Source organism: Carcharodon carcharias, chromosome 4 (genome assembly GCF_017639515.1).
Source record: "Carcharodon carcharias isolate sCarCar2 chromosome 4, sCarCar2.pri, whole genome shotgun sequence".
NCBI classification, from domain to species: Eukaryota; Metazoa; Chordata; class Chondrichthyes; order Lamniformes; family Lamnidae; genus Carcharodon; species Carcharodon carcharias.
This window is the reverse complement of record NC_054470.1, coordinates 190,987,375-191,014,198: the sequence shown is the minus strand read 5'-3', so window position 1 is coordinate 191,014,198 and position 26,824 is coordinate 190,987,375. Positions and strand designations below refer to the sequence as shown.

The 26,824-nt window shown below is 42.7% G+C and overlaps 1 protein-coding gene across 7 annotated transcripts in view; it reads right to left on the bottom strand.

The window, feature by feature from the left end:
• zfyve28 (zinc finger, FYVE domain containing 28) overlaps positions 1 to 26,824 on the bottom strand; it is a 259,216-nt gene that overhangs the window by 93,145 nt on the left and 139,247 nt on the right. The window lies entirely within an intron of this gene.

Here is a 26,824-nt window from a genome sequence, read left to right as displayed (position 1 = left end):
AATACATAATGGACTATTAAAACAGTCAAGAGTATTTAATTCAAATGTACAACATAAATGTCAACCCACACTTCCCCATCCGAAGAGTTTAAATATTTTACTTCTCCATCCCTTAGTTTTTAGCTTAATCTCAATCTTTGGTGATGTTTGTAAACCAAAGTCCAAGCTGTCAATTTTGGCAAATTTCAAGCACCCATGACACTACCCAAAGTGGAGCAGGGAATTCTGCTGGAATCCTGAGCAACCTTTTTCCATACCCCTCAAATTACCATCAGCAAAGAGAGATGTTAACTGCTCACTCATCTCACTGCTGGTTGTACAATTTCACTGCCCACATAATGACCCCATTCGTTTATACAACAGTCAATGCACTTCAAAGTAATTAATTACATTACACTTGGGACCATTTGAGAAACACCAGAAGACCTCTTCCCATACAAGGCTTCTCTCTCCCCTTCCCATGCCTGTATTAGCTAAACGGTACTTTCATTAAACAAAAGCAAAATACTGCGGATGCTGGCAATCTGAAACAGAAACAAAAATTGCTGGAAAAACTCAGCATCTGTTGAGAGAAAGACAGAGCTAACGTTTCGAGTCCTTATGACTCTTCTTCAGAACTAAAGAGAAGTAAAAATGTGGTGAAACATACTGTTTAAGGGGGGTGGGACAGGTGAAGCTGGATAGAAGGCCAGTGATAGGTGGAGGGAAAGGAAAGATTGCAAAAGATGTTGTAAACAAAAGGTCGAAGGGGTGTATGCGTTGGTGATACTGGCCAAAGGAGGTGCTAATGGTGACATTAAGAGTAGAAAGCAGGATGAGCAAGTGACAGATGGCTCTAGTGGGGGTGGGGTGGGGGGAGGGGAACCCAGTTCAAGACTGAAAAGGTGCCTCCTGGGTGTACCTTATTGATGGAGCATGTTATTTTAAAATGATTTGTTCCAACTATGGCAGTGTGCAGTTTTGTGTTTTTGACACTATTTTTCTGCCCCACCCATTCAAATGAGTTTTTTTTAATGTTATGTAAGTTTTCTTCCTTCCGTCTCATTCCACTCCCAATTGAGATGCCAGTTTGTGTCTAATACTGTACTTCAAATTTTAGTGCTGTTTAAATTACTTGGTCACCACTAAGGTGGAAATAACATTCACTTAAGAAGGAAATCAACAATTTTGTTTCACAACATCACTGAAAAATATCTCAAAGCTTCTACCTGCATAAAAAAGGGTTGCCAGTAGTTCAAAAAAAAAGTCAATTTGAACAAATAGCAACAACGTTCAGCTTTCTCTTGACTTTTACAAGTATCGATTAAATGCAAATGTAATATGTGTGTGGATAAAACATTTCCTCATCTGAACACAGTTGTACAAGCAACAAATAATTGTCTTGCTCCATTCTAGTGCTTCAGGACCTGTATCAGAACCTTAGAAAAAACCTTTCTGGGGCTCATCATATAGCAAAAAGTTCTAGGATAGGAGTATTGCAAAAATCTATTGAATACAAATTATTTACATCTGGTCAGTATGAATCTGCCTCCACCACACAATCAGGCAGTGCATTCCAGAGTTCAAACAGTAACTGAGTAAAAAGGTTATTCCTCATGTAACACCTCTAGCTTTCAAAAGGAACTGAATAATTATCTGAAGAGAAAAGATTTGCAGGGCAATGGAGAAAAGGCAGGAGAGTAGGACTAGCTGAGTAGCTCTCATTGAGAGCTGGCACAGATGATGAGCCAAATAGCCACCTCCTGTTCTGTAACCATTCTATGATTCTATACAGTGCAGATGATTGTCAGCTTAAGCATGTGCTAGATCTGTACACAATGAATTCTCAGTTTGACAGCTGCAGAATCTGCTGTGGCCTTGCATTTCTCGACTCTGGGTAGCCAATTATAAAATGGTTTTCATGAGAGATGGAAGACTGGCCTATCCTCTTAAAGGGAGATCATCATCCAAAGAGACTTGGAGGGGCCATTCAAAGATCCAAATTGCCAACATCCCACTGACAGTTTTCTCAAATGAACAAAGGGACCTTTTTGCACAGTCTGTTGCATGCAACCTGTCAAGAATCAGAGCGATCATGTGAACACAAGTTTAGTTATTGCAAAAAGTAAACATGATGACTAGTCATTTTCTCTACCCTTTTAAAGGGCAGGGCGTTCAGTGCTCATGGCAACACCCCTCCTTCAACCTATTTCACCAGAAGCAGATTAACGGGTCATTAATCTAATTTGGAATCATTGGAATCTTGCTGGCACAAGCTTGCTTACATTATAGTAATTTATTGGTAATATAAACTGCTCTGGGATATTCTTTAAGAATACTAGTCATTCTTTGCCTCTTTTCGTATTCTGCTTCTGACCTCTTTCCTCAGCCTATTTCTTTTGATCCTGTCCTCATTATAGACTCATTGTACATTCCTTCACACTTATGAACACTATTATCTGGTCCCTTCATGCCAAAGAAATCATTTCCCTGGTTAAAGATTGTTAAGGCCAAAGCCATTACCTTAAGCCCCACCACAAACTCATGCCCTTGTCTCCCCTCTACTGTTTCAGATAAAAAGCCTTCCAAACTCATTAAAAGTGTCATGTCCTTTTCTTGCTTCATCACTCTTGCCTTTCACTCTATCAGATCTACCTTTTCACCCTTTCCTCCTCTCACGTACTCTGTGCTTACTTAAAATCTGTGACATTTTAATATTTGCCAATTCTGATTAAAGGTTATTGATCTGAAATGTTCACTCTGTCTCGACAGATGCTGCCTGACCTCCAAGTATTTCTGTTTATTATCTATTCTTCAGATTTCCAGTACGTGCGGTATTTTGCCTTTCTTTAAAAGCTTTTTAAAAAGCATTCTTTACGAGATTTTGGTGTCACTGCCCATCTCCAATTGTACTTGAGATGGTGATGGTGAGTCACCTTTGTGAACCGCTGTGGTCCAGTGTAGACACACTCATAGTGCTGTTAGGGAGGGAGTACCAGGATTTTGACCCAGTTCCAACTCAGGATGATGTGTAGTTTGGAGGGGAACTTGCTGTTGATGTTCCCATGTGTTTGCCGCCCCTATCCTTCAAGGTGGCAGAGGTTGCATGTTTGGAAAGTGCTGCCAAAGGAGGCTTGGCAATATCTTGTAATGACATAGTGTATCAGTGCTGGACAGAATGAATGTTTAAGCTGATGGATGGGGTGCCGATCAATCAAGATGCTGTGTCATGGATGGTGTCCAGCTTCTTGAGTGTTGTCAGAGCTGCACTCATCCAGGCAAGTGGAGAACATGCCATTACATGCCTGACTTGTGCCTTATTAATGGTGGATAGTCTTGGGGAGGCAAGTTACTCGCCTCAGAATTCCGAGCCTCTGACCTGCTCTTGTAGCCACAGTATTTACATGGCTAGTCCAGTTCAGTTTCTGGTCAATGGTAACCCCCAGGATGTTGTTACAGTGGGGGATACAGTGATGATAATACCATTGAATGTCAAGGGCTGATAGTTAGATTATCTCTTTTGTTGGAGATGGCCATTGCCTGGCACTTGTGTGGCATGAGGATTACTTGCCACTTACCAGCATAAGCCCCAATATTGTCCAGGTCTTGCTGCATATGAACACAGACTGCTTCAGTGTCTAAGGATTTGCAAATGATACTGATCATTGTACAATCAGTGAACACCTCCATTTCTGACTTATGATGGAAGGAAGGTCATCGATGAAGCTGAACTGGTTGGGCCTTGGACACTACCCTGAGGAATTTATGAGGCAATGTCCTGGGACTGAGATAATTGGCCTCCAACAACCACAACCATCTTCCCTTGTACTAGGTATGGCTCCAACCAGTGGAGATACCTACTGACTTCAATTTTACTTGTGCATTTGAATAGCACACACATCAAATGCTGCCTTGATGTCGGGGCAGTCGCTCTCACCTCAGAGTTTAGCTGTTTTGTCCACGTTTGGACAAAGGCTGCAATGGGGTCAGGAGCCGAGTGGCCCTGTTGGAAACCAAACTGAACATCAGTGAGCAGCCTATTTGTGTAAATAGAGTTTGATAGCACTGTTGATGACATCACTTTGCTGCTGATCAAGAGTAGGCTGATGGGGCGATAATTTGTGGGATTGATTTGATTTGTCCTGCTTTTTGTGGACAGAATATATCTGGGCAATTTTCCACATTGGCAGGTAGATACCAATGTTATAGCTGTAATGGAACAGTTTGTCTAGAGGTGTAGCTAGTCCTGGAGAACATCTCTTCAGTACCACTGCCCAGGTTGTTGTCAGGGCCCATAGCCTTTCCTGTCCTTCAGCTATTTCTTGATATCACGTGTAGTCTACTGAATTGGATGAAGACTGGCATCTGTGATGCTGGGGACCTCAGGAAGATACCAAGATGGATCATCCATTCAGCATTTCTGGCTGAAGCTCCTAGCTCAGCATCCAAAGGGAAGTTTATTCAAAGGGGAGCAAGATAAGCACAAGAGAGAGAAAGGATCGGGAGGATATGCTGATGGGGCTGTTTGGAGAGGTTACATGAGGAGGCTCATGTGGACCATAAATGCTGGCATTGACCTGTTGGGTTAAATGATCGTTTCTTTTTTTGTTCTGCACACTTTGAGCCTTGGGAGCAAAATGCCAGCTTTCTCATAGCAAAATTAGTGCACACAAAACTGTTAAAAGCCAAACAACCCTTCAGAAGTCAGTTCAGTGGGAAATGCAGTGAGTAGCTGTGAAGGTCAGTACAGGAGGGCCAAATGCTTGCACTCTGGCTGTGCCACATTGGTTAACCTCCAGCAGGGAACCTTGAGGGACCTACAACGGACATCAGCAAGCCTGGACCAAGGAGAATGAAACAACAGCCAAGGTTCCTGCTCCTGATCATAGTGAACAGCACACATGTGGCCTATGAGTGAGAAAAGGATCAGTTTAGCTGTCATACCTACAGCAGTTATATAAGCTGCTGATTCCCAGTCCAGACTTGCGCACAAAAAATGGTAGAAACATTGAATAGCATCCAACAAGCATGAGATTCTACCTCAGCAAGCAACTGCATCCTAACACAGTAGTTTAAAAGAACAGAATGCAACTCGAATGGAATAAGAAAACAATTATGTATCTTGATTTTCCTACATTTAAATGTTTCATACATTACAACAGTGACTTCGCTTAAAAAAAAAGTTCATTAGCTGTGAAGTGTTTTTGGACGACCTGAGGCTGTGAAATGGTTAAATTGAAGTGTTATATAGGAGATACAGCACAGAAACAGGTCATTTGGCCCAACCAGTCCATGATGAACAGGATAATATCACAAGCAACAGTAGAGAAATAGCAGAAGTATCAAGTAATTACTTTGTTTCAGTATTACCAGAAAAACAAGACGATAGGCAGGATATCAGAAGGTGAGATTAAGAATGAGATAACTGCATTTAAATTACATCTATTGAATTACCCATGTCTACTCATTCAGTTAACTCTTCAATTTCAATGAGGTTGGTCAAGCAGGACTTTGCTAATTGAAACTCATGCTGACTATTCATTATTAAATTTCTAGATGATCTTATATTTTCTCCTTTGGCAGGGATTCCATTATTTTCCTAACACTAATGTTAAACTGGTTGATAGTTCCCCAGGCATGTTTGTTCTATTTTCCTTCTTAAATATAGGTATAACATTACTTATCCACCTGCCTTCTGGCAACAGACCTTTAATAAATTATTAAAGATGCATGTGTCTGCTATTTCTTTGAGATTCTCTTAAAATATTTTATGTAATCCAGCTGGACCAGGGGTCTAATCCTCTTAAAGTTTCAGTAGTTTATTTAATATTTTACGTCTATTTTAAATGCAGTTACCTAATTTCTAATCTCACCATCCAATATCACGTCCATCGGTCCTGTTTCCCTTGTAAATACCGAAGCTAAGTAATTATTTAATATTGTGTCAGCTGTGTCTCAGTTGATAGCACTCTTACCTCTGCTTCACAAAGTTCTGGATCTAAGTTGTACTCGAGGGCTTGAGGACAAAAGTCAAGTCTGATGCTCCAATGCAACACTGTAAGAGTGCAGTACTGTAGGAGCGCAGCCTTTTGGACGTTAAATCGAGCAGCATTTGTCTGCTCAGGTAGATGTTTAAAATCCCATGGCACTATTTTGAAGACGACTGGGGAGTTAGCCCTGGTGTCCTAGTCAAAATTACTCCTTGAATCAACAGGCAGAATTTTACGGTACTGGTGCAGCAGGGGTGCAGCCACAGGACGCGGCAAGCTGTTCAAAAGCCCATTGACTTCGATGAAAATGGAAAATCCCACTGGCGGGAGGGGTTGTATAATTCCACTCAACATTACAGATTATCTGTGTTCCTCTCTGCAGATGCTGCCAGACCTGCTGAGTTTTTCTAGGTGTTTTTATTTTTGTTTTGGATTTCCAGCATCCGCAGTTTTTTGCTTTTTTTTATTACAGATTACCTGGTCATTATTACATTACTGTTCATAGGGGTTTGCTGTGTTCAAATTGGCTGCCATATTTCTTCTGTTGCAAAAGTGACTACACTTCAGTGGTTGTGAAGTGCTTTGAGAAATCCAGTGCGCGTGAAATGCAAGTGATTATTTTTGTATTATTTCTGCCATTTTTTCTATTGTTGCCTGCATCCTGTTAATCATTAAGTGATCCTATTCCCATCATAGCTTTCTTTTTATTAGGTGATTGCAAAATATTTTACTCTTTTAGTCATTTGATAGTACTGAACTTCAGTATTGCTAAAAACAGACATGTTGCTGAAGCTTTTTGTTTTGCACTCATCAGGACAGATTCGCAAGAATACCAATTCTAAAGGGAATAACAATTTTTACTGCATGCAGAGAGTGCTGATTGGTTGGCAAATGGATTCTGATTGGTAGAGGCGTTGCTATGGAGAACACACCAGGGGATAGTTAACTGCCAAGCTTTTGTTTAAATTCAAACCAGGTAGGTCAACTCATTGCCATGGGGAATGGCTGTTCTCCCAAGCTTTTGTTGAGTTGCATTGTGCGTTTTTCAACAAAACAAAAGCTTTCCATTCCCCATGGCATTGCTTTGACCAGTGTCGAACTGCTTGATTTGAATTTAAACAAAGCTTGGCAGTTAATTGTTCCCTAGTACATTTTCCATGGCAATGCCTACAGCAGAGTCCACTTACTATCCAATCAACTAGTTTAACTCATTTTTAATAGCAGTTCTTCTTACTTGGCTTTCAACTATCTTTTACACTGCTGCCTCATAATTCAACTTATCCCTTGGCCATCTGAGTCCTCACAGTTGATTAATTCCCATGCTCTGCTTTCCCATTTTGCTTACATTTAGGCTGATTTAATTTTTTGTACATTGCTGGCCACCTTACTAGTGTAAAGACTTTGCCAGCTCCCAATTTTCCAGTACAACACGGGTCCCATCCCAGTGCAGGTGGAAACCGTTCCCTTGCTACAGTTTTTTTCTGTCTCAGCACTGGCACCAGTGATCCATGATTAGGAACACATCTCTCCCACACCATCCCTTTAAGTCGTGACCTGTTTCTATGCCAATCTGCATGTGAAACATCTAACTGCCATTTTATAGAACTATTAAAATGATCAGAACTCAAAAGGGATGAAAAACAAACCTGTTATATTTATAAATTACAGCCATTAGAAATAAAGGTAATTTCTTTTGAAAAACAAGCCAGCAAGTTCCATTCTGGGGCTCTTGGCATCAAAACAAAACAGCAAAAATGCAGACTCACTCCAAACATGTAGATTTTTAAAAGCAAAAAACTGTGGATGCTGGATATCCAAAACAAAAACAAAAATACCTGGAAAAACTCAGCAGGCCTGACAGCATCTGCGGAGGGGAGCACAGTTAATGTTTCGAGTCCGTATGACTCTTCAATAGAACTAAGGGAAAAATAGAAAAGAGGTGAAATATAAGCTGGTTTGGTGGGGGGGGGAGGTACAGCTGGATAGAGGGCCAGTGATAGGTGGAGATAACCAAAAGATTTCACAGACAAAAGGACAAAGAGGTGTTGAAGCTGGTGATATTATCTAAGGAATGTGATAATAAAGATAGCCCTAGCTGGGGTGGGGGGGAGGGATCGAAATAGGCTAAAAGGCAAAGATAAAACAATGGATGGAAATACATTTAAAAATAATGGAAATAGGTGGGAAAACAAAAATCTATATAAATTATTGGAAAAAAGGGGGATTGGAAAGGGGACGGGGTGGAGGAGAGAGTTCGTGATCTAAAATTGTTGAACTCAATATTCAGTCCGGAAGACTGTAAAATGCCTAGTCGGAAGATGAGATGCTGTTCCTCCAGTTTGCGTTGAGCTTCACTGGAACAATGCAGCAGGTCAAGGACGGACATGTGGGCAAGAAAGCAGGGTGGAGTGTTGAAATCGCAAACGACAGGGAGGTCTGGGTCATGCCTGCGGACAGACCGAAGGTGTTCTGCAAAGTGGTCACCCAGTCTGCGTTTGGTCTCCCCAATGTACAGGAAACTGCACTGGGAGCAGCGGAGGCAGTAAACTAAATTGAAGGAAATGCAAGTGAAATGCTGCTTTACTTGAAAGGAGTGTTTGGGCCCTTGGATGGTGAGGAGAGGGGAAGTAAAGGGGCAGGTGTTGCACCTTCTGCGGTTGCGTGCGGAGGTGCCGTGGGAGGGGGTTGAGGTGTAGGGGGTGATGGAGGAGTGGACCAGGGTGTCAAGGAGGGAATGATCCCTGCAGAATGCTGCTTGGGGGGTGGGGTGAAGGGAAGATGTGTTTGGTGGTGGCATCATGCTGGAGTTGGCGGAAAAGGTAGAGGATGATCCTTTGAATGCGGAGGCTGGTGGGGTGATAAGTGAGGACAAGGGGGACCCTATCATGATTCGGGGAGGGAGAGGAAGGTGTGAGGGCGGATGCGCAGGAGATGGGCCGGACACAGTTGAGGGCCCTGTCAACCAACGTGGGTGGAAAAGCTCAGTTAAGGAAGAAGGAAGACATGTCAGAGGAACTGTTTTTGAAAGTGGCATCATCAGAACAGATGTGACGGGGGCAAAGAAACTGAGAGAACGGGATGGAGACCTTACTGGAAGCGGGGTGTGAGGAGCTGTAGTCGAGGAAGCTGTGGGAGTCGGTAGGCTTGTAATGAATATTGGTGGACAGTATCACCAGAAATTGAGAGAGGGGTCAAGGAAGGGAAGGGAAGTCAGAGATGGACCATGTGAAAATGATGGAGGGGGGGAAATTGGAAGCAAAATTAATCAATTTTTTCAGGTCCAGACAAAAGCATGAAGCTGCACCGAAGCAGTCATCGATGTACCGGAGAAAGAGTTGTGGGAGGGGGCCGGAGTAGAACTGGAACAAGGAATGTTCCACATACCCCATAAAGAGACAGGCATAACTGGGGAGAATAGTGGCGGATGCGGATTGTTCAGGCCTCTGTCCGAGGAAGAAACAGAGAGCGATCAGACCTCCTGGTGGGGAGTGGAGGTGTGGAGGGATTGGACGTCCATGGTGAAGAGGAGGCAGTTGGGGCCAGGGAACTGGAAATTGTTGATTTTTAAATAAGCTTTGCAAGTTTCACTGAACATGAATTAGGCTCTAGCATTCAAAATAAAAAGAAACTGCTAAGACTGGGAGTCAGCACTTGGCATCCTATTTCATGCCAGAGTGAATTCTAAAAATAATGCATTTTGACATCAAGACACCGTACAGATGGAAGCGTGCGTGTGTGTAATCAGTCAAAATGACAGTGGAGAGAGAAAGCAACATATCCAAGAAGAATGTGCAATGTTCCACAAATATATAAGCACGAGATATGCAAACTGATAGAAATTACTCCTGCAGTGTATGGCAGCAAAAATAAAATTACATTCACAGCTTCCCATTAGAATGCCAAACATTTACAAAGTACACTACCAAACAATTGTTCACGATAAGGTAATTCTCTAATTGTTTTGTTCATGGACTTAAATTGCTACAGGTGAAGACATATCTTCATTAACCTGAAATACGAAAGTAGAGCACCCCTGGGGAAATGACAATGATAATCTAATTAGATTCACAGTGAAACTAGATTTAGGAAAAATTGTCTAAGACTGAAGTTAGTTTATTGCAATGGAAATTTGGAGCCTAGACCAGAGTAACAGTTTGGCAAATATCTGAACAGTTTGGCAAATATCTGAACAGTTTGGCAAATATCTGAACAGTTTGGCAAATATCTGAACAGTTTGGCAAATATCTGAACAGTTTGGCAAATATCTGAACAGTTTGGCAAATATCTGAACAGTTTGGCAAATATCTGAACAGTTTGGCAAATATCTGAACAGTTTGGCAAATATCTGAACAGTTTGGCAAATATCTGAACAGTTTGGCAAATATCTGAACAGTTTGGCAATGAGAGATATATACAAGGCACAAGTTAACTATATTTCCACCACGAATAAGAGGTGATAGTGGATAGAAAAAGGAGGGAAAAAATAAGGCTTATGAGAGACAAGATCTAGAATTAGTATATAATACAACTTAGAATTATGAATGGTACCAGTTCATCTCTCATGATATAACAGAGTGAAGGCCACATAGTCTTATAGCCAGCCAGTGTTAGAGGCTGAAGGATAACAGGGCAAGACAAAGGGGAGGTGAGGAGTGGCAGAAGATAATGGGAGTACAGTGGCTACTGAACATAGGAATTTTCAGTAGGTGCACAATTAGGTGTCATATAAGAGACATGCTACAAAAATTAAGAGATGTGGTAGTAAAGTGAATGATGACACATGAGCAGAGGAATCTATCAGAGCAGGAGAAAAGACCCAGGAATAGTAATAGAGGTGAAGAGAGGACCTGGGGGCAGTCAGCAACACCTAGAAGCACGGACGAAAAGAGGACCCTAAACACCAACTAGAAGAAGCAAAAACAGGACCCAAAGGCAGTCAGCAGCACCTAGAAGCACGGATGAAAAGAGGACCCTGAGGCAATAAACACCAACTAGAAGAAGCAAAAACAGGACCCGAAGGCAGTCAGCAGCATCTAGAAGAGCTATCCAATCCAGTTCAGTCTGTGGCTCCAAAGTGCAGCGGCTGCATTCTGAGAGAAATCAAAGTGTGACATCACAAGAAAACAGAAGTGATTTGTTGGTGAGTATTTTGCTCATTTATCTTTAAAGCTTGTGTAACGTATTAGTAATTGTAAGGTTTTATTAGTTGTAGTAAGGTTTACAAGCAGGAGTAAAGGTTTAAGGGGTAGCAGTGTATTAATTATAAATTAAGAAAAATAAATTAACACATAACAAAGGTGGCAGGGCAGGTGATGTGTTGCAACTGCAGAACGTCTTATCCTAGACACCAGTGTGTGATCCAAGGCAAACAGGTCTGCAGTGAGTGTCTGCAGCTTGAGGAGTTTTGGCTCAGAGTAATTGAGGTGGAGGCCAAACTGCAATCACAACGATGCATCATGGAGGGGGAAAGTTATCTGGACTCTTTGTAGCAGGAGGCAGTCATACCCCTTAAGATAGTCGTCAGGGACAGATGGTTGTGACTGTGAGTGAGGCAGGTAAGGGACCCAGAAGGTAGAAGTGAAGGAGCCTCAGCCTTTGCAATTGTCCCACAGGATCGAGGTTCTTGCAGCCTGTATGGATGAAAGTGGTGACTGCAGGGGGATGAACAAACTGACCATGGCAATATGGTACAGGAAGCCATTGTAGCAGAGTGTTAATAAGAATGTGGTGCAGTTGGGGACAGTATATAGTTGGGGGATAGACACTGTTCTCCGCAGTCAAGAGCAGGAATCCAGGCAGCTGTGTTGCCTGCCTAGTGCCACGGTTTGGGACATCAGATATGGGCTGGAGAGGAACTTGCAGTAGGAGGGAGAAGATCCAATGGTCGTGGTCCCTGTCAGTACCAATGACATGGGTAAAACGAGAAAAGAGATTATGGTGAGCAGATATGAGCAGCTAGGTGTGAAATTAAAAAGTAAAGCTGCTAAGGTACTAAGCTCTGGATTACAACCTGAGCCACGAGCAATTTAGCATAGGGTAAATCAGATTAGATAGTTAAATGTGTGGCTCAAAGATTGGTGTGGGATAATTGGTTTTGATTCATGGGGCACTGGCACCAGTACTGGGAAAAGTGGGAGATGTACCACTGGGATGATCACCTGAACGGAGCTGGGACCAGTGTTCTGGTAAGTTGTGTGACTAGGTAGTAGAGAGGGCTTTAAACTAAACAGTGGGGGCAAGGGATCAAGTTTGGAAGATGTGATAAATTAAACAGAGAAGACAAGGCAAGAGAACAAGGTAGGAATCAGGGAAATGATGATCAGAAGGCGTCAGGAAGGGACAGAGTGTACAAACCAAGTGTACCAGCAGATAAAGCTAGAGGTAACAAAAATAGTAAAAAGGCAGAACAAAAGGCTCTGTAGCTGAATGCAGGTGGCACTCATAACAAAACAGATGAACTGACAGCATAAATAAATATATATGATCTGATAGTCATTACAGAGACATTGATGCAGGATGGCAAAGACTGGGACTTGAATGTTCAAGGGTGTATGACATTTTGTAAGGACAGGAAGCGAGGAAAATGTGGAGGGGTAGCTCCGTTAATTAAGGATTGGTACAATAGAGAAAGATGACCTTAATTCTGGACATCAAAATGTAGAATCAGCTCGGATAGAGATGAGAAATAGTTAGATAAGTCATTTATGGGAGTGGGTTATAGGCCCTATTGCAACCGGACCCCGGGTGAGGTCCCCCAATTTGTTAACTTCCCAAACGGGACCCCAATTTTGTTATGCTCCCGGGTGAGGAGGAATGAGCTGGCTCCCCTTCTTTATTCAAGCTCCTTGGTTGGTCGCAACAAGGTAATTTAAAAGGGGTCCCTTCCCCAAGATACCTTTTCTCAGTTCAAAAGTATTTTTTTTTGAAGAAGAAGCCAATTTAATCAGACTTTCCTGAGTCAAAGTAAGAGTTATTAGGGTTACTAAAAACTCGAGAAAAATAATAAAAACGCAACAAGCGTACAGTTATGACATGGCAGATAATGTGTGCCAGGCGGATCAAATCGACGTGGGAAGCTTGATCATGTGATCACAACGATTTTGCAATTTGTATTTATTTCGAGATACGTGTCCGGAATTCAGAATAAGCCCAAGACTTGAGGTTTTATAGAAAACTAAATTAAACATTTATTAATAAAAGAAAAGATTTCAAGCACATACATAGGTCCACAAATTACTACAATAATAACTCCAAAAGCCCCTAATTAATCTGGCTTCCAGTTAAGGCAACAGTAAAAAAAGGTTTTAAACAGATCCAAGCAAGTCAACACAATACCCTGGACAGAATTCAAAATGGCTTTTCCTAGCTTGAGTTTCTGTAGACAGTAGGCTTAATGCACAAATACTGGAGGCTTCTCACTTCTGTTAGATCTTGTAATGCCTTCCCTGACCTATAGCCTTAATCTCCTTTATACATGCTTCTCCCTTTTAATGTAAATTTCATAGTTCCCATATGTCTTCAGAACTTTACCTTTCTCATAATATAAGTCTTTCCATGGTGTTCATATTGTCAGTTACCTTTAGGAAAAACAAACCCATTGTTTAGCCTAGCTTCTCGGGCTAGATATAAACATCCTGCCATCTCTTTGAAATTCAAACTGCCTTGATTTATCTAAAAATGCAGTCACTGGTCCTGCTACAAGGTCGCTCTCCAGATGCGGGGATGGGCATGTACCCTCCTTCAATCCCCTTTACCAATATCTTGGCTCTTTGGTGGAAAGGTTATGCCTTTTCCGAGCAGAAGAGTTTGACTGGCCCTTGTATCCCTCAGTATCACTATAGGTGAACTCTTCTTGCCCTGGGAAATATGGCCACCCTTCCTTCAGATACAAAATCCTTGTATACCCTCAGGGATTTGTTTAAATTCACCCACACTCCCAGGAATGCATCTACATGGATTCACACCACAGTCAGAGCCATAGTTTGGTCTGCTACACTCTCTCGCTGACTCCCTTCTCTGCACGGGGTGAATGTGCCCTAATAAATCCCATTGGTTTTACCCATAACTGCCAGCAATTGACCTGGAGGTGCCCGACCTTCCAGCAGTTAAAATACACAGGCTTCTTGGCCTCACTTTTCAACTCAGCACCATCCTTTCTATCCTGTGGTAAGCCCCAGCATTTCCTTCTCTCCCATGGCTGTTCAATTTTCTATCACACTCTCCACCTCTATCCTTTCCAGTTGGCTGGGGGAGACTAGGGAAGGGTCTCTTCTGGGACAAGGGTACGTGGGTCAGATCATAATCGTCAGGCAGTGTGGTTGTCTGCCTTGCCCGGTTACCTTCTGTTCCTCCAGGTGTGTTTCTTATTGATATGGAGTTGTTAAACTCAAGGAAAATTATTTTATGGAGGTTTTCGTAAGTGGCTTCTGTTTTAAGTGCCTGAACCCACTCGTCAAAAGCAAGTTACTTAAGCCTTTCAAATTCCAGGTACATCTGCTCAGGCCAGTTCCTGAGGATACGGAATTTCTGACAGTACACCTCCGGCACGAACTGGTACACACCTAAAACAGCCTTTTTTTGCTGCCTCGTAGTCAGTGACACTTTCCTCAGGCAAGAGGGAGTAAACATTTCTTGGAATTTTACTCTGCAGTAGTCGGGACCAATATTGGACTGGCCACTTTAACTGCTGAGCTAACCATTTGAAAGAGATAAAGGAGGCTTCCACCTCTGCTTCAACAAACTTAAGGATTAACCGGATTGTCTCAGCCCTTAAGTCTGAGCTAGTGGGGTCTTCAAGGGACACATTGCTCCCCCCATCCCCCAGCTTGAGCTGTTTTAGTTTGAACTCTCTTTCCCCCTCTTGGTCCTGAAATGCTCTCTGCTCTCCGTGCCCTTTCCTGTCTTTCCCTTTCCTTGTCTCTTCCCTGAAATTCTAATTTCCGCTGTTCCAATTTTAATTTTTCTACCTGTCCTTTATCGATTTCACTGTCCTCAATTTCCACTTGTAGGCCATTGACCATGCCTTTTAAAATTTCCAGTTTGCAGGCTTTTGGGTAAAATTCTAATCATAAGCACCTGGCTAGCTCTTTTTACTCTATGGGGGACAGAACTGTTAAATTTTCATAACAAACGTCCCTTCAGTCTGTAAAAACATTGGCATGAAATGTGGACGTTTTTAAACTTTAGTAGGGCGGACCCAAGAAAACCTTTCCAAAGGAACAATTGGTTTCAAACAAGCAATTTACTTTCCCCACTCTAATTCCTTCTGTGGGAACTATTCCAGCACTGAGCCCCCAATTTATTATGACCACTCCCCGGGCGAAGTCCCCCAATTTGTTAACTTCCCCAATTTGTTAACTTCCCAAACCGGACCGCAATTTTGTTATGCTCCCAGGTGAGGAGGAATAAGCTCCTCTGTATTCTTTACCTTGGTTGGTCGCAGCAAGGTTAACTTAAAGTGGATCCCTTTCCCTGTCCCTTTTCCCAGTCCAAATGTAGTTTTTTTTAAAAGAAGGAGCCAATTTAACCAGGCTTTCTTGAGTCAAGGAAAAAGTAAGTTTATCAGTTACCAAAAATCTGGGAAAATACGCAAAACACACACGCATAGATCAGAAATGCGAAGCTAAGAGTCCAAATCCAAGTTAAAAAAGATATACGAATCAGTCTTTGCCTTGTCTGTGAGGCTCAGATGGTGAAACACTGCGGCCGTTAAGTTGGGTGATTCCAGTTGAGCTGACTTTGGCAGTTTAGCAGTTGGTTTGAAAGAAGTTGTCCTTATTCCTTTTTGATTGTGGCAATGCCAAACCTTGCCTCCAGCAAGAGAGAGAGAGAGAGACTTTGCCTGCAACTGCCTCTTGGTCTTCTTGTGCTGTCACTCTCACAGCACACTTGCACACCCTGCACTGCTCTGCAGCTAGCTCTTTAGCCCATTTTTCCCTGTGTATCCCTGTAAGGGGGAAAAAATCCCATGTCTTGTGCCCAGAGTCTGTTTTCTTTGATCTCTGACCATTTTATACATTCTGAGATATGAAATCAACAGGAGATGGATTTTAGATGACTGCTCAGATGTGATAATCAGTTTTTTGTGTCTGCAACCACAGGAGATTAAAGTTCAGTCTTTTGCATCTTTCCTATTTCCCTTTCAAGTGTCTCTGCTTGAAGGCGGCTATGACACCTTTTCAGGTGCAACATTCCATGTTCTCTAAGGACAGGTCTGTCAGTATAATCCACATTGGAACTTTCCCAGAAAGTGGTCTTTGTCAGCCATCTTTTGCTCAGTACCTTTGCTCGTATTTCTTTAAAAGTACACAGGTCTTCCTTAAAAAGTTTAATATGCCCGTAAGGACTTCGTGGTTGTGATCTGCTTTTCAGGGCAGCCCCCTAACAGTAACCACATTGTAGGAAATGGTATACAGGAAAAAATTGAGGGCTTGTAAGAAAGCAGAGTGTACTGGTGCAGAGTGAAATCACTGAGTTTGATGAGAAGGGAGTTCATTAAGGAGGGGAGCCTCCAGGAGACCAGGAGTTGAAAGCCTGCATGAGGGGGGTGATTTTTAAAAACATCCAAGAGTGACATCACAGGGGGAACATAAGTTCATCAAATGAGACCAGGAGCCAGTGCGAGAGGAGCAGTGGCCTTGGTAAGTAGGAACTGGGAGTATTTCTACTGCCCAGTCTTTAAAGTAAAAATTGGTCCTCAATTTAGATTGAGTAGTGTTTAAAGTATAAATAGTAAATTAATGTCCCCAGTATATATTTAATATTCTTTAAACTAGACTAAGTAAATGTAAAGGAAGTAATTTCAGGGTAAGTCATGGCAGAGTAGCTTGGCCATGTGAAATGCTCCTCCTGTGCGACGTGGGGAGTCAAGAATGCTTCCAGTGTCCAGGATGAACATGTGTGCAGGTGTCCCCAGCGGCAGCTACTCAAAATCCACGTTTCAGATCCAGACCTGCGGCTGGAATCACTGTGGAGCATCTGCAAGGCCGAGACCTTCATGGCTAGCATGTAGAGTGAGATGCTCATTCTACAGGTAAAGAGTGCACAGGCAGAAAGGGAATGGGTGAAAAGCACCAGGCAGGTAGTGCAGGAGTTCCTTGGGTCCTTCCCCCTTCCTAACAGATTTTTCGTTTTGGATTGTGCTGGGGAATACAGGAACAGCCAAGTCCGTGGCACCACCAATTGCTCAGCTGAAGAGGCATTTCTGTGACTGCAGAGGTGGCACCAGAATGGTATGTTGCCTCCCCATTGCCAGGGTCAAAGATGTCACTGATCGGCTGCAGGACATTCTGAAGGGAGAGAGTGAACAGCTAGAGGTTGTAGTCCATATTGGTACCAACGACATACGTTAAAAGAGGGATGCAATCCTCTCAAGCAGGATATAGGGAGCTAGAAAATAAATTGAAAAGCAAGACCTGAGAAAGTAGTAATCTCAGGATTTCTCCCAGGGCAACGTACTAGTGAGATCAGGAGTCGGATAACAGACCAGATGAATGCACGACTGGAAGGATTGTTTAGGAGGGAGGGATTTAGATTCCTGAGGCACTGGGACTGATTCTGGGGAAAATGGGACCTGTACAGGTTGGACGGGTTGCAACTCAGCAGGGCTGGGACCGATATCCTTATTAGGGGTATCCGCTAGTACTGTGGGAGAGGGTTTAAACTATAGTGACAGGGGAATGGGATAACTAAGCAGGGAGAAACAGGAGAGAGGGAAACAAAGATAAGATTGAAAGACAGAAAAGTAAAAAGTAAAAGTGGAATGCAGAGGAAACAAGGGTTAGCAGCAAATAGGGCCAGAGTACCAAAAAAGATGTATCAAAATGTCTCCCAACTCCCCAAATCCTATCTACCATCTACAAGGCACGTCAGGAATGTGATGGAATACTCCTCACTTGCCTGGTGAGTGCAGCTCCAACAGCACTCAAGAAGCTTGACACCGGCCAGGGCAAAGCAGCCCACTTGATTAGCACCACATCGACAAACATTCACTCCCTCCACTACCTATGCACAGTAGCAGCAGTGTGTGCCATCTACAAGGTGCACTGCTGGAATTCACCAAGGCTCCTTAGGCAGTACCTTCCAAACCCATGACCACTACCATCTAGAAGGACAAGGGCAGCAGGTAAATGGGAACACCACCACCTGGAAGTTCCCCTCCAAGTCACTCACCATCCTGACTGATATATCGCTATTCCTTCACTGTCGCTGGGTCAAAATCCTGGAACTCCCTTCCTAGCAGCACTGTGGGTGCACCTACACCACATGGACTGTAGCGGTTCAAGAAGGCAGCTCACCACCACTTTCTCAAGGGCAACTAGGGTTGGGCAATAAATGCTGGCTCAGACAGCAAAGCCCACAACCCATGAATGAATAAAAAAAAGGACGGGTCCAAAGGCATTGTATTTGAATGCACGGAGCATTCGCAATAAGGTCGACAAATTAACAGCGCAAATAGATGTATTTGCAATTACAGAGACATGGCTGCAGGTCGAACAAGACTGGGATAGCCAAGGGTATTCGATATTTAGAAAGGACAGGCAAGGGGGAGTTTGGGTGGCATTGTTCATTAAGGATGACATCAGTGCAATAGTGAGAAAGGGTATTGCCTCAGAAAATCTAGATGTAAAATCAGTCTGGGTGGAGCCAAGAAGCAACAAGGGATGGAAAACATTAATGGGAGTTGTCTATAGGCCTCCAAATAGTGGTGGTTAGGTAGGGGACAGCATTAAACAGGAAATTAGAGATGCATGTACCAATCATAGAAACTAGGAGCAGGAGTAGGCCATTCGGCCCTTCGAGCCTGCTCTGCCATTCATTATGATCATGGCTGATTATCCAACTCAATAGCTAGCTCCCACTTTCGCCCCATACCTTTGATCCCTTTCACCCCAAGAGCTATATCTAACTCCTTCTTGAAAACATACAATGTTTTGGTCTCAACTACTTTGTGGTAACGAATTCCACAGGCTCACCACTCTCTGGGTGAAGAAATTTCCCCTCATCTCAGTCCTAAATGGTCTACTCCGTATCCTCAGACTGTGACCCCTGGTTCTGGACTCCCTCACCATGGGGAACGTCCTTCCTGCATCTACCCTGTCTGGTCCTGTTAGAATTTTATAGGTTTCTATGAGAACCCCCCTCATTCTTCTGAACTCCAGCAAATATAACCCTAATCGATTCAATCTCTCCTCATATGTCAGTCCCGCCATCCCAGGAATCAATCGGGTAAACCTTCGCTGCACTCCCTCTATAGCAAGTACATCCTTCCTCAGATAAGGAGACCAAAACTGCACACAATACTCCACGTGTGGTCTCACCAAGCCCTGTACAATTGCAGCAAGACATCCCTGCTCCTGTATTCGAAACCTCTGGCTATGAAGGCCAACATACCATTTGCCTTCTTTACCGCCTGTTGCACCTACATGCTTACCTTCAGCGACTGGTGTACAAGGACACCCAGGTTTCTTTGCACATTTCCCTCTCTCAATTGATAGCCATTCAAATAATAATCTGCCTTCCTGTTTTTGCTATCAAAATGGATAACCTCACATTTATCCACATTATACTGCATCTGTCATGCATTTGCCCACTCACTCAACTTGTCCAAATCACAATGAAGCATCTCTGCATCCTCCACACAGTTCACCCTCCCACCCAGCTTTGTATCATCTGCAAATTTGGAGATATGACATTTAATTCCCTCATCGAAATCATTAAAAATATTGTGAATAACTGGGGTCCCAGCACTGATCCCTGTGGTACCCCACTAGTCACTGCCTGCCAATCAGAAAAAGACCCGTTTATTCCTACTATTTGTTTCCTGTCTGCCAACCAGTTTTCTATCCATCTCAATACACTACCCCCAATCCCATGCGCTTTAATTTTACATGCCAATCTCTTATGTGGGACTTAATCGAAAGCCTTCTGAAAGTCCAAAACAACCACATCCACTGGTTCCCCCTCATCAACTCTACTAGTTACATCCTCGAAAAATTTCAGTAGATTTGTCAAGCATGATTTCCCTTTCATAAATCCATGCTGACTCTGAACGATTCTGCCACTGTTTTCCACGTGCTCAGCTACTAAATCTTTTATAATGGACTCTAGAATTTTCCCCACTACCGACGTCAGGCTGACATGAATCTACATATAGGTTGGACAAACCAAATTAGCAATAATACTGTGGTGGATGAATTCCTGGAGGGCGCATGAGATGGGTTTTTTTAGACCAATATGTTGAGGAACCGACTAGGGAACAGGCCGTGCTAGATTTGGTACTGTGCAATGAGAAGGGGTTAATTAATAATATCGTTATGCCAGGTCCTTTAGGGAACAGTGACTATAACACGACAGAATTCTTCATTAGGATGGAAAGTGAAATAGTACATTCCAAAACTTGGGGTCCTAAATGTTAACAAAGGAAACTATGAAAGGTATGAGGGGCAAGTTGGCTACAATAGATTGGAGAACTTCATTAAAGGGCATGACGGTGGATAGGCAACTAATATTTAAGGAACGAATGTACGTACTGCAACAGTTAAACATTCCTTTCTAGTGCAAAAGCACAACAGGAAGACCTAACCATGGCTAACGAAAGAAATCAATGATAGTATTAGATCTGAAAAGGAGTCATATAAAGTTGCAAGAAAAGTAGCAAGCCTGAGGATTGGGAGCAGTTTAGAATTCAGCAAAGGAGAACAGATAGGTTAATCAAGAGGGCAAAAAGAGAGAGAAATCTTGCAAGGAATAAAAGCGGACGGCAAAAGCTTCTATAAGTATGTAAAAAGAAAAAGATTAGTGAAGACGAATGTAGGTCCCTTACAGTCTGAAATGGGAAAATTTATAATGGAGAACATGGAAATGACGGAACAACTAAACAATTACTTTAGTTCTGTCTTCACAGAAGGCAACATAAATAACTTTCCAGGAACACTAGGGAGCTAAGGGTCCAGTGAGAAGGAAGAATTGAAGAAAATTAGTATTAGTAAGAAAAAGGAGAAATTGTGACTGAAAGCAGATAAATCCCCAGGGCCTGATAGTCTACATTTCAGGGTACTAAAGTAGGTGCCATGGAAATAGTGGCATCTTCCAAAATTCTACAGATTCTGAAATAGTCCTGGCAGATTGGAGGATGGCAAATATAACCCCACTATTTAAAAAAAGGAGGGAGGCAGGAAGAAAACAGGGAATTACAGACCAGTTCACCAAAAGTCAGTAGTTTGGAAAATGCTGGAGTCTTTTGTAAAGGACATTTAGAGAGAATATCAATGGGATTAGACAAATCAACATAGATTTATGAAAGGGAAATAATGTTTGACAAACTGACTGGGCTTTTTGAGGACATAACTAATATAGATAAGGGATAACCATTGGATGTGGTGTATTTGGATTTTCAGAAAGCTTTTGATAAAGTCCCACATAAGAGGTTGTCTAAAATTAAAGCACATGGGATTGGGGTTAATATATTGGTATGGATTGAGCTTTAGTTAGCAGACAGGAAACAAAGAGAAGGAATAAATGGGTCTTTTTTGGAGTGACTAACGGGGTACTGCAGGGATCAGTGCTTGGGCCCTGGCTATTCACAATATACAATAATGATAATTTGGATGAGAGAACCAAATGCAATTTTTCCAAGTTTGCCGACGACACAAAAGTAGGTGGGAATGAGAGTGGTAAGGAGGATGTAAAGAGGCTTCAAGGCAATTTAGCCAAGTTGAGTGAGTGGGTAAATACATGGCAGATACAGTATAATGTGGATAAATGTGAAGTTTGCCATTCTGTTTTTCCTACTGCAGTGGATGAGTAATATTGAAATGGTGATAGATTGGGAAAGGTCACCCGGTCTGCCCAATGTACAGATAGCCGCATTGGGAGCAGCCCAATGCTCCCAATGTGGTCTCTTCTACACTGGGGAGACGAAATGCAGACTGGGTGACTGCTTTGCAGAATATCTTCGGTCTGTCTGCAAGCATGACCCAGACCTTCTTGTTGCTTGCCATTTCAACACACCATCCTGCTCCCGTGCCCACAGGTCCATCCTTGGCCTGCTGCAATGTCCTAGTGAAGCCCAACACAAACTGGAGGAACAGCACCTCATCTTCCAATTAGGCACTTTACAGCCTTCCGGACTTAACATTGAGTTCAACAACTTCACACCATGAACTCTCTCCTCTACCTTCACCCGTTTTTTAATCCCTTTTTTCAAAATTTATTTTTATTTTTTATCTAATTATTTTTATTTACTTCTATTAATTTATTCATTGTTTTATCCCCTTTTATCCCACTTTCTATTGTTTATCTCCACTAGCCCCTCCCCTGACCCCAACCTCAAAAGGGCCATCTGTTACTTGCTTCATGCTGTTCTTTCACAGAGTGCTTACCCTTGTTCTGCTATTATCACATTCTGCTTTCTTACCTTTATGCCACTATCAACACCGTTAAGCCCTTACCACTACCATTAACACTTCCTTTGTCCTTTGGTTCATGACATCTTTGTCAATAACTCCTTTGCCCCCATCCAGCTTCACCTGCTCCACCCCCACCCCTTAAACAGTAAAAATTTCATCTTCTCTTTAGCTCTGAAGGGTCATACGGACTCGAAACGTTAACCCTGTTTCTCTCTCCACAGATGCTGTTAGGCCTAAGTTTTTCCAGCTTTTTCTTGTTTTTGCTGCCATATAAGAGATTGGGTCAACTAGCCTGTGTTCACTGGAGTTTAGAGGAACATATAAAATTTTGACAGGGCTGGACAAACTCGATGCAGGGATGATGTTTCCCTAGCTGAGAGGTTTAGAACATGGGGTCACAGTCTCAGAATATGGGGTAGGCCATTTATGACTGAGATGAGGAGACATTTTTTCACTCAGGAGGTCGGTGAACCTGTGGAGACCAAGTCACTGAATATATTTAAGGACGACATAGATATCTATAGACTAAAGGGATCAAGGGGTATGGGGAGAGAGAAGTATGGCGTTGAGATGGATGATCAGCTATGAACATAATGAATGACAGAGCAGGCTTGAAGGGCTGAACGGCCTATGTATGCTCCTATTTTCTATGTTTCTGTTTCCTATAATCATGGGTGATTTTAATCTACATACAGATTGGATGAATCAAATTGGCCTGGATGATGAGTTCATAGTGTGTTTTTTGGGACAGTTTCTTAGAGCAGCACGTTCTTGAGCCAACCAGAGAACAGGCTGTACTAGATCTAGTATTGTGCAAAGAGTTAGGATTAATTAATATCCTCATCATGAAGGCGCCCCTAGAGAGCAGTGATGATAATACTTCACATTCAGTTTGAGGGAGACAGGAGTGGATCTAAGACTAGCATTTAAAACTTAAATAAGGGCAATTATCAGAACATGAAGGCAGAGCTGGCTGAAGTGAACTGGGAAATTAGGTTAAGTATAGGTCAGTAGAGATGCAGTGGCAGACATTTAAAGGAGATATTTCAGAATGCCCAGAAAAGATACATTCCAGTGAGAAAGGAAGACTCTAAGGGAAGGATGCACCATCGGTGGCTAACTAAGGTAGTTAAAGGTATGAACAAATTGAAAGAGAAAGGACTTTATGTTATTCATTCATTGTATGTGGGCCTCGCTGGCTAGACCAGCATTTATTACTGATCGCTAATTGTACTTAAGGTAGTGATGAAATGCCTATTTGAACTGAAACAGTCCAAATAATAATTCTGCAAAGATGAGTGGCAGGTCAGAAGATCGGACAGAATATAAAGAACAGTAAAGAATGACTGAAAGATTAATCAGGAGTGGGAAATTAGAATACAAGAGAAGGCTAGAAATATAAAAACAGAGTAAATGTTTCTACAGATATTTAAAAAGGAAACAAAGTGGTGAGCATTGGTGAGTGTGCCTGGGGAATTAATAATGGAAAATAAGGAAATGGCAGATGAATTGAAGAGGGGGTAAAAATAACATTCCAGAAATAATTGTGAATCAGAAGGTGAAACAATTACAAACACCAGAGAGAGAGTACTAAGGAAATTATTAGAACAAGTCCCCAGGGCCTTCAAAGTTGTGGCTGCTGGGTTAGTAGATGCATTGGTTTTAATTTTTCAAAATTCCCTATATCCTGGAAAGCTCCTATCAGATTGGAAAGCGGCAACTGTGACTGGTCCACTTAAGAGAGGAGGGAGACAGAAAGCAGGAAACTACAGGCTGGTTAGCTTATCATCTGTTCTACAGAAATTGCTGTTATCTATTAAGGTGGTTATAGCCGGGCATGCAGAAAATCTCAATGCAATCAAGCAGAGTCAACATGGTTTTGTGCAAGGGAAATCATGTTTGACTAATTTATTGGTGCTGTTTGAGGACCTGACAAGCAACATGAATAAAGGGGAACCTGTGGATGTGCTGTACTTAGACTTCCAGAAGGCATTTGACAAGGTGCCACATCAAAGATTGCTTTGCAAAATAAGAGCTCATGCTGAAGGAGTAATATTTTGGCATGAATAGAGGATTAGTTAGCTAACAGGAAACCAAGAGTGGGCATAAATGAGTTAAGGTTATAGATGAGACAGGTATGAAAATAATTTGTTAAGAAGGCGAGAGTGACTGCCCTTCACATCAAGGCCGCATTTGACCAATTGTGGCATCAAGGAGCTCTAGCAAAACTGGAGTCAATGGGAAACAGAGGAAAAAGTTGGAGTCATACCTAGCACAAAGAAAGGTGGTTGTGGTTGTTGGAGGGCAGTCATCTCAGCTCCAGGACATCACTGGAGGTTCCTCAGAGTAGTGTCCTCGGCATAATTATCTTCAGCTGCTTCATCAGTGACCTTCCTTCCATCATAAGGTCAGAAGTGGGGATGTTCGCTGATGATTGCACAATGTTCAGCACCATTCGCGAATCCTCAGATACTGAAGCAGTCCAAGTCCAAATGCAGCCAGCCCTGGACAATATCCAGGCATGAGCTGACAAGTGACAAGCAACATCTGCGCCACACAAGTGTCAGGCAATGACCATCTCCAACAAAAGAGAATCCAACCATCCCCCCTTGATGTTCAATGGCATTACCATCATTGAATCCACCACTGTCAACATCCTGGGGGTTACCGTTGGCCAGAAACTGAACTGGACTAGCCATATAAATACTGTGGCTACAAGAGCAGGTCAGAGGCTAGGAATAGTGTGATGAGTAACTCAACTACTGACTCCCCAAAGCCTATTCACCATCTACAAGGCACAAGTCAGGAGTGTGATGGGATACTCTCCGCTTGTCTGGTTGAGTGCAGCTCCCACAACACACAAGAAGCTTGACACCGTCCAGGACAAAGCTTGATTGGCACCACATCCACAACATTCACTCCCTCCATCACCGACACAGTAGCAGCAATGTGTACCATCTACAAGATGGCCTGCAGGAATTCACAAGGCTCCATCGACAACACCTTGTAAACCCACAACTGCTACCATCTAGAAGGACAAGGGCAGCCAATAGATGGGAACACCAGCCACCTGGAAGTTCACCTCCAAGTCACTCACTATCTGGACATGGAAATATATCATCGTTCCTTCACTGTCGCTGGGTCAAAATCCTGGAACTCCTTCCCTAACAGCACTGTGGGTGTTCCTACAGCACATGAACTGCAGCAGTTCAAGGGGGCAGCTCACCACCAGCTTCTCAAGGGCAACTAGGGATGGGTAATAAATGCTCGCCCAGCTAGTGAAGCCCACACCTAAAAAATAAAAGGTTAAGGTGAGTGAGCAAAAATTTGGCAGATGGAGTATAATATGGGAAAGTGCGAAACTATACATTTTGGTAGGAAGACTAGGAAAGCAGCATATACTTTAAATGGAGAGAGTTTATAGAATTCTGAGATACAGAGGGATTTGGGTGTCCTGGTAAATGAATCAAAGTTAATATGAAGGTACAACAAATAATTATAAAGGTAAATAGAATGTTGCCATTTATTGCAAGGGAAACGGAAGATAAAAGTAGGGATGTTTTGCTACAGTTATAAAGAATGTTGGCGAGTCCACATCTGGAGTACTGTGCACAGTTCTGGTCTCCTTATTTAAACAAGGATAGAAATGCGTTATCAGTTCAGAGGAAGTTCACTTGGCTCATACCTGGGATGGGGATTATCTTAAGAGGAAAGGTCGGACAGGCTGGGTCTGTATACATTGGAGTTTATGACCATGAGAGGTGATCTTATTTAAGCATGCAAGATCCTGGGGGGACTTGGCAGGGTGGATGCTGAAAGGATGTCTCCCCTTGTGGAATAGAATAGAACTAGGGGACAGATTTTAAAATATGATGTCTCCTATTTAGAGATAATAAGAAATTTTTTCTCTCAGAGGGTCGTGAATCTTTGGAACACTTCCCCACAGAGCAGTGGAGGCATTGCAGCAACTCACCAAAGCTCCTTAGACAGCACCTTTCAAACCCACAACTACTACCATCTAGAAGGACAAGGGCAGCAGACACATGGGAACACAACCACCTGGAAGCTCCCCTCCAAGCCATTCACCATCCTGACTTGGAAACATATCGCCATTCCTTCACTGTCGCTGGGTCAAAATCCTGGAACTCCCTTCCTAACAGCACTGTGGGTGTACTTACACCACAAGGATTGCAGCAGTTCAAGGAGGTAGCTCATCACCACCTTCTCAAGGGCAATAAATGCTGGTCTAGCCAGCAACGGCCACATCCCATGAAAGAATGAAAAGATCGTTAAATCCACATTATCTGCGAGCTCGGTGCATGCAACTGTAGCTAGTTCAGCACATGCAGGGAGATTGAGAAGCTGAACTGTATTACATTCTGTAATGTATTAAATGTTGCTGAAGCAAATTTTAGCTATTGAACTTAAGGCAAGGATAAAATTCCT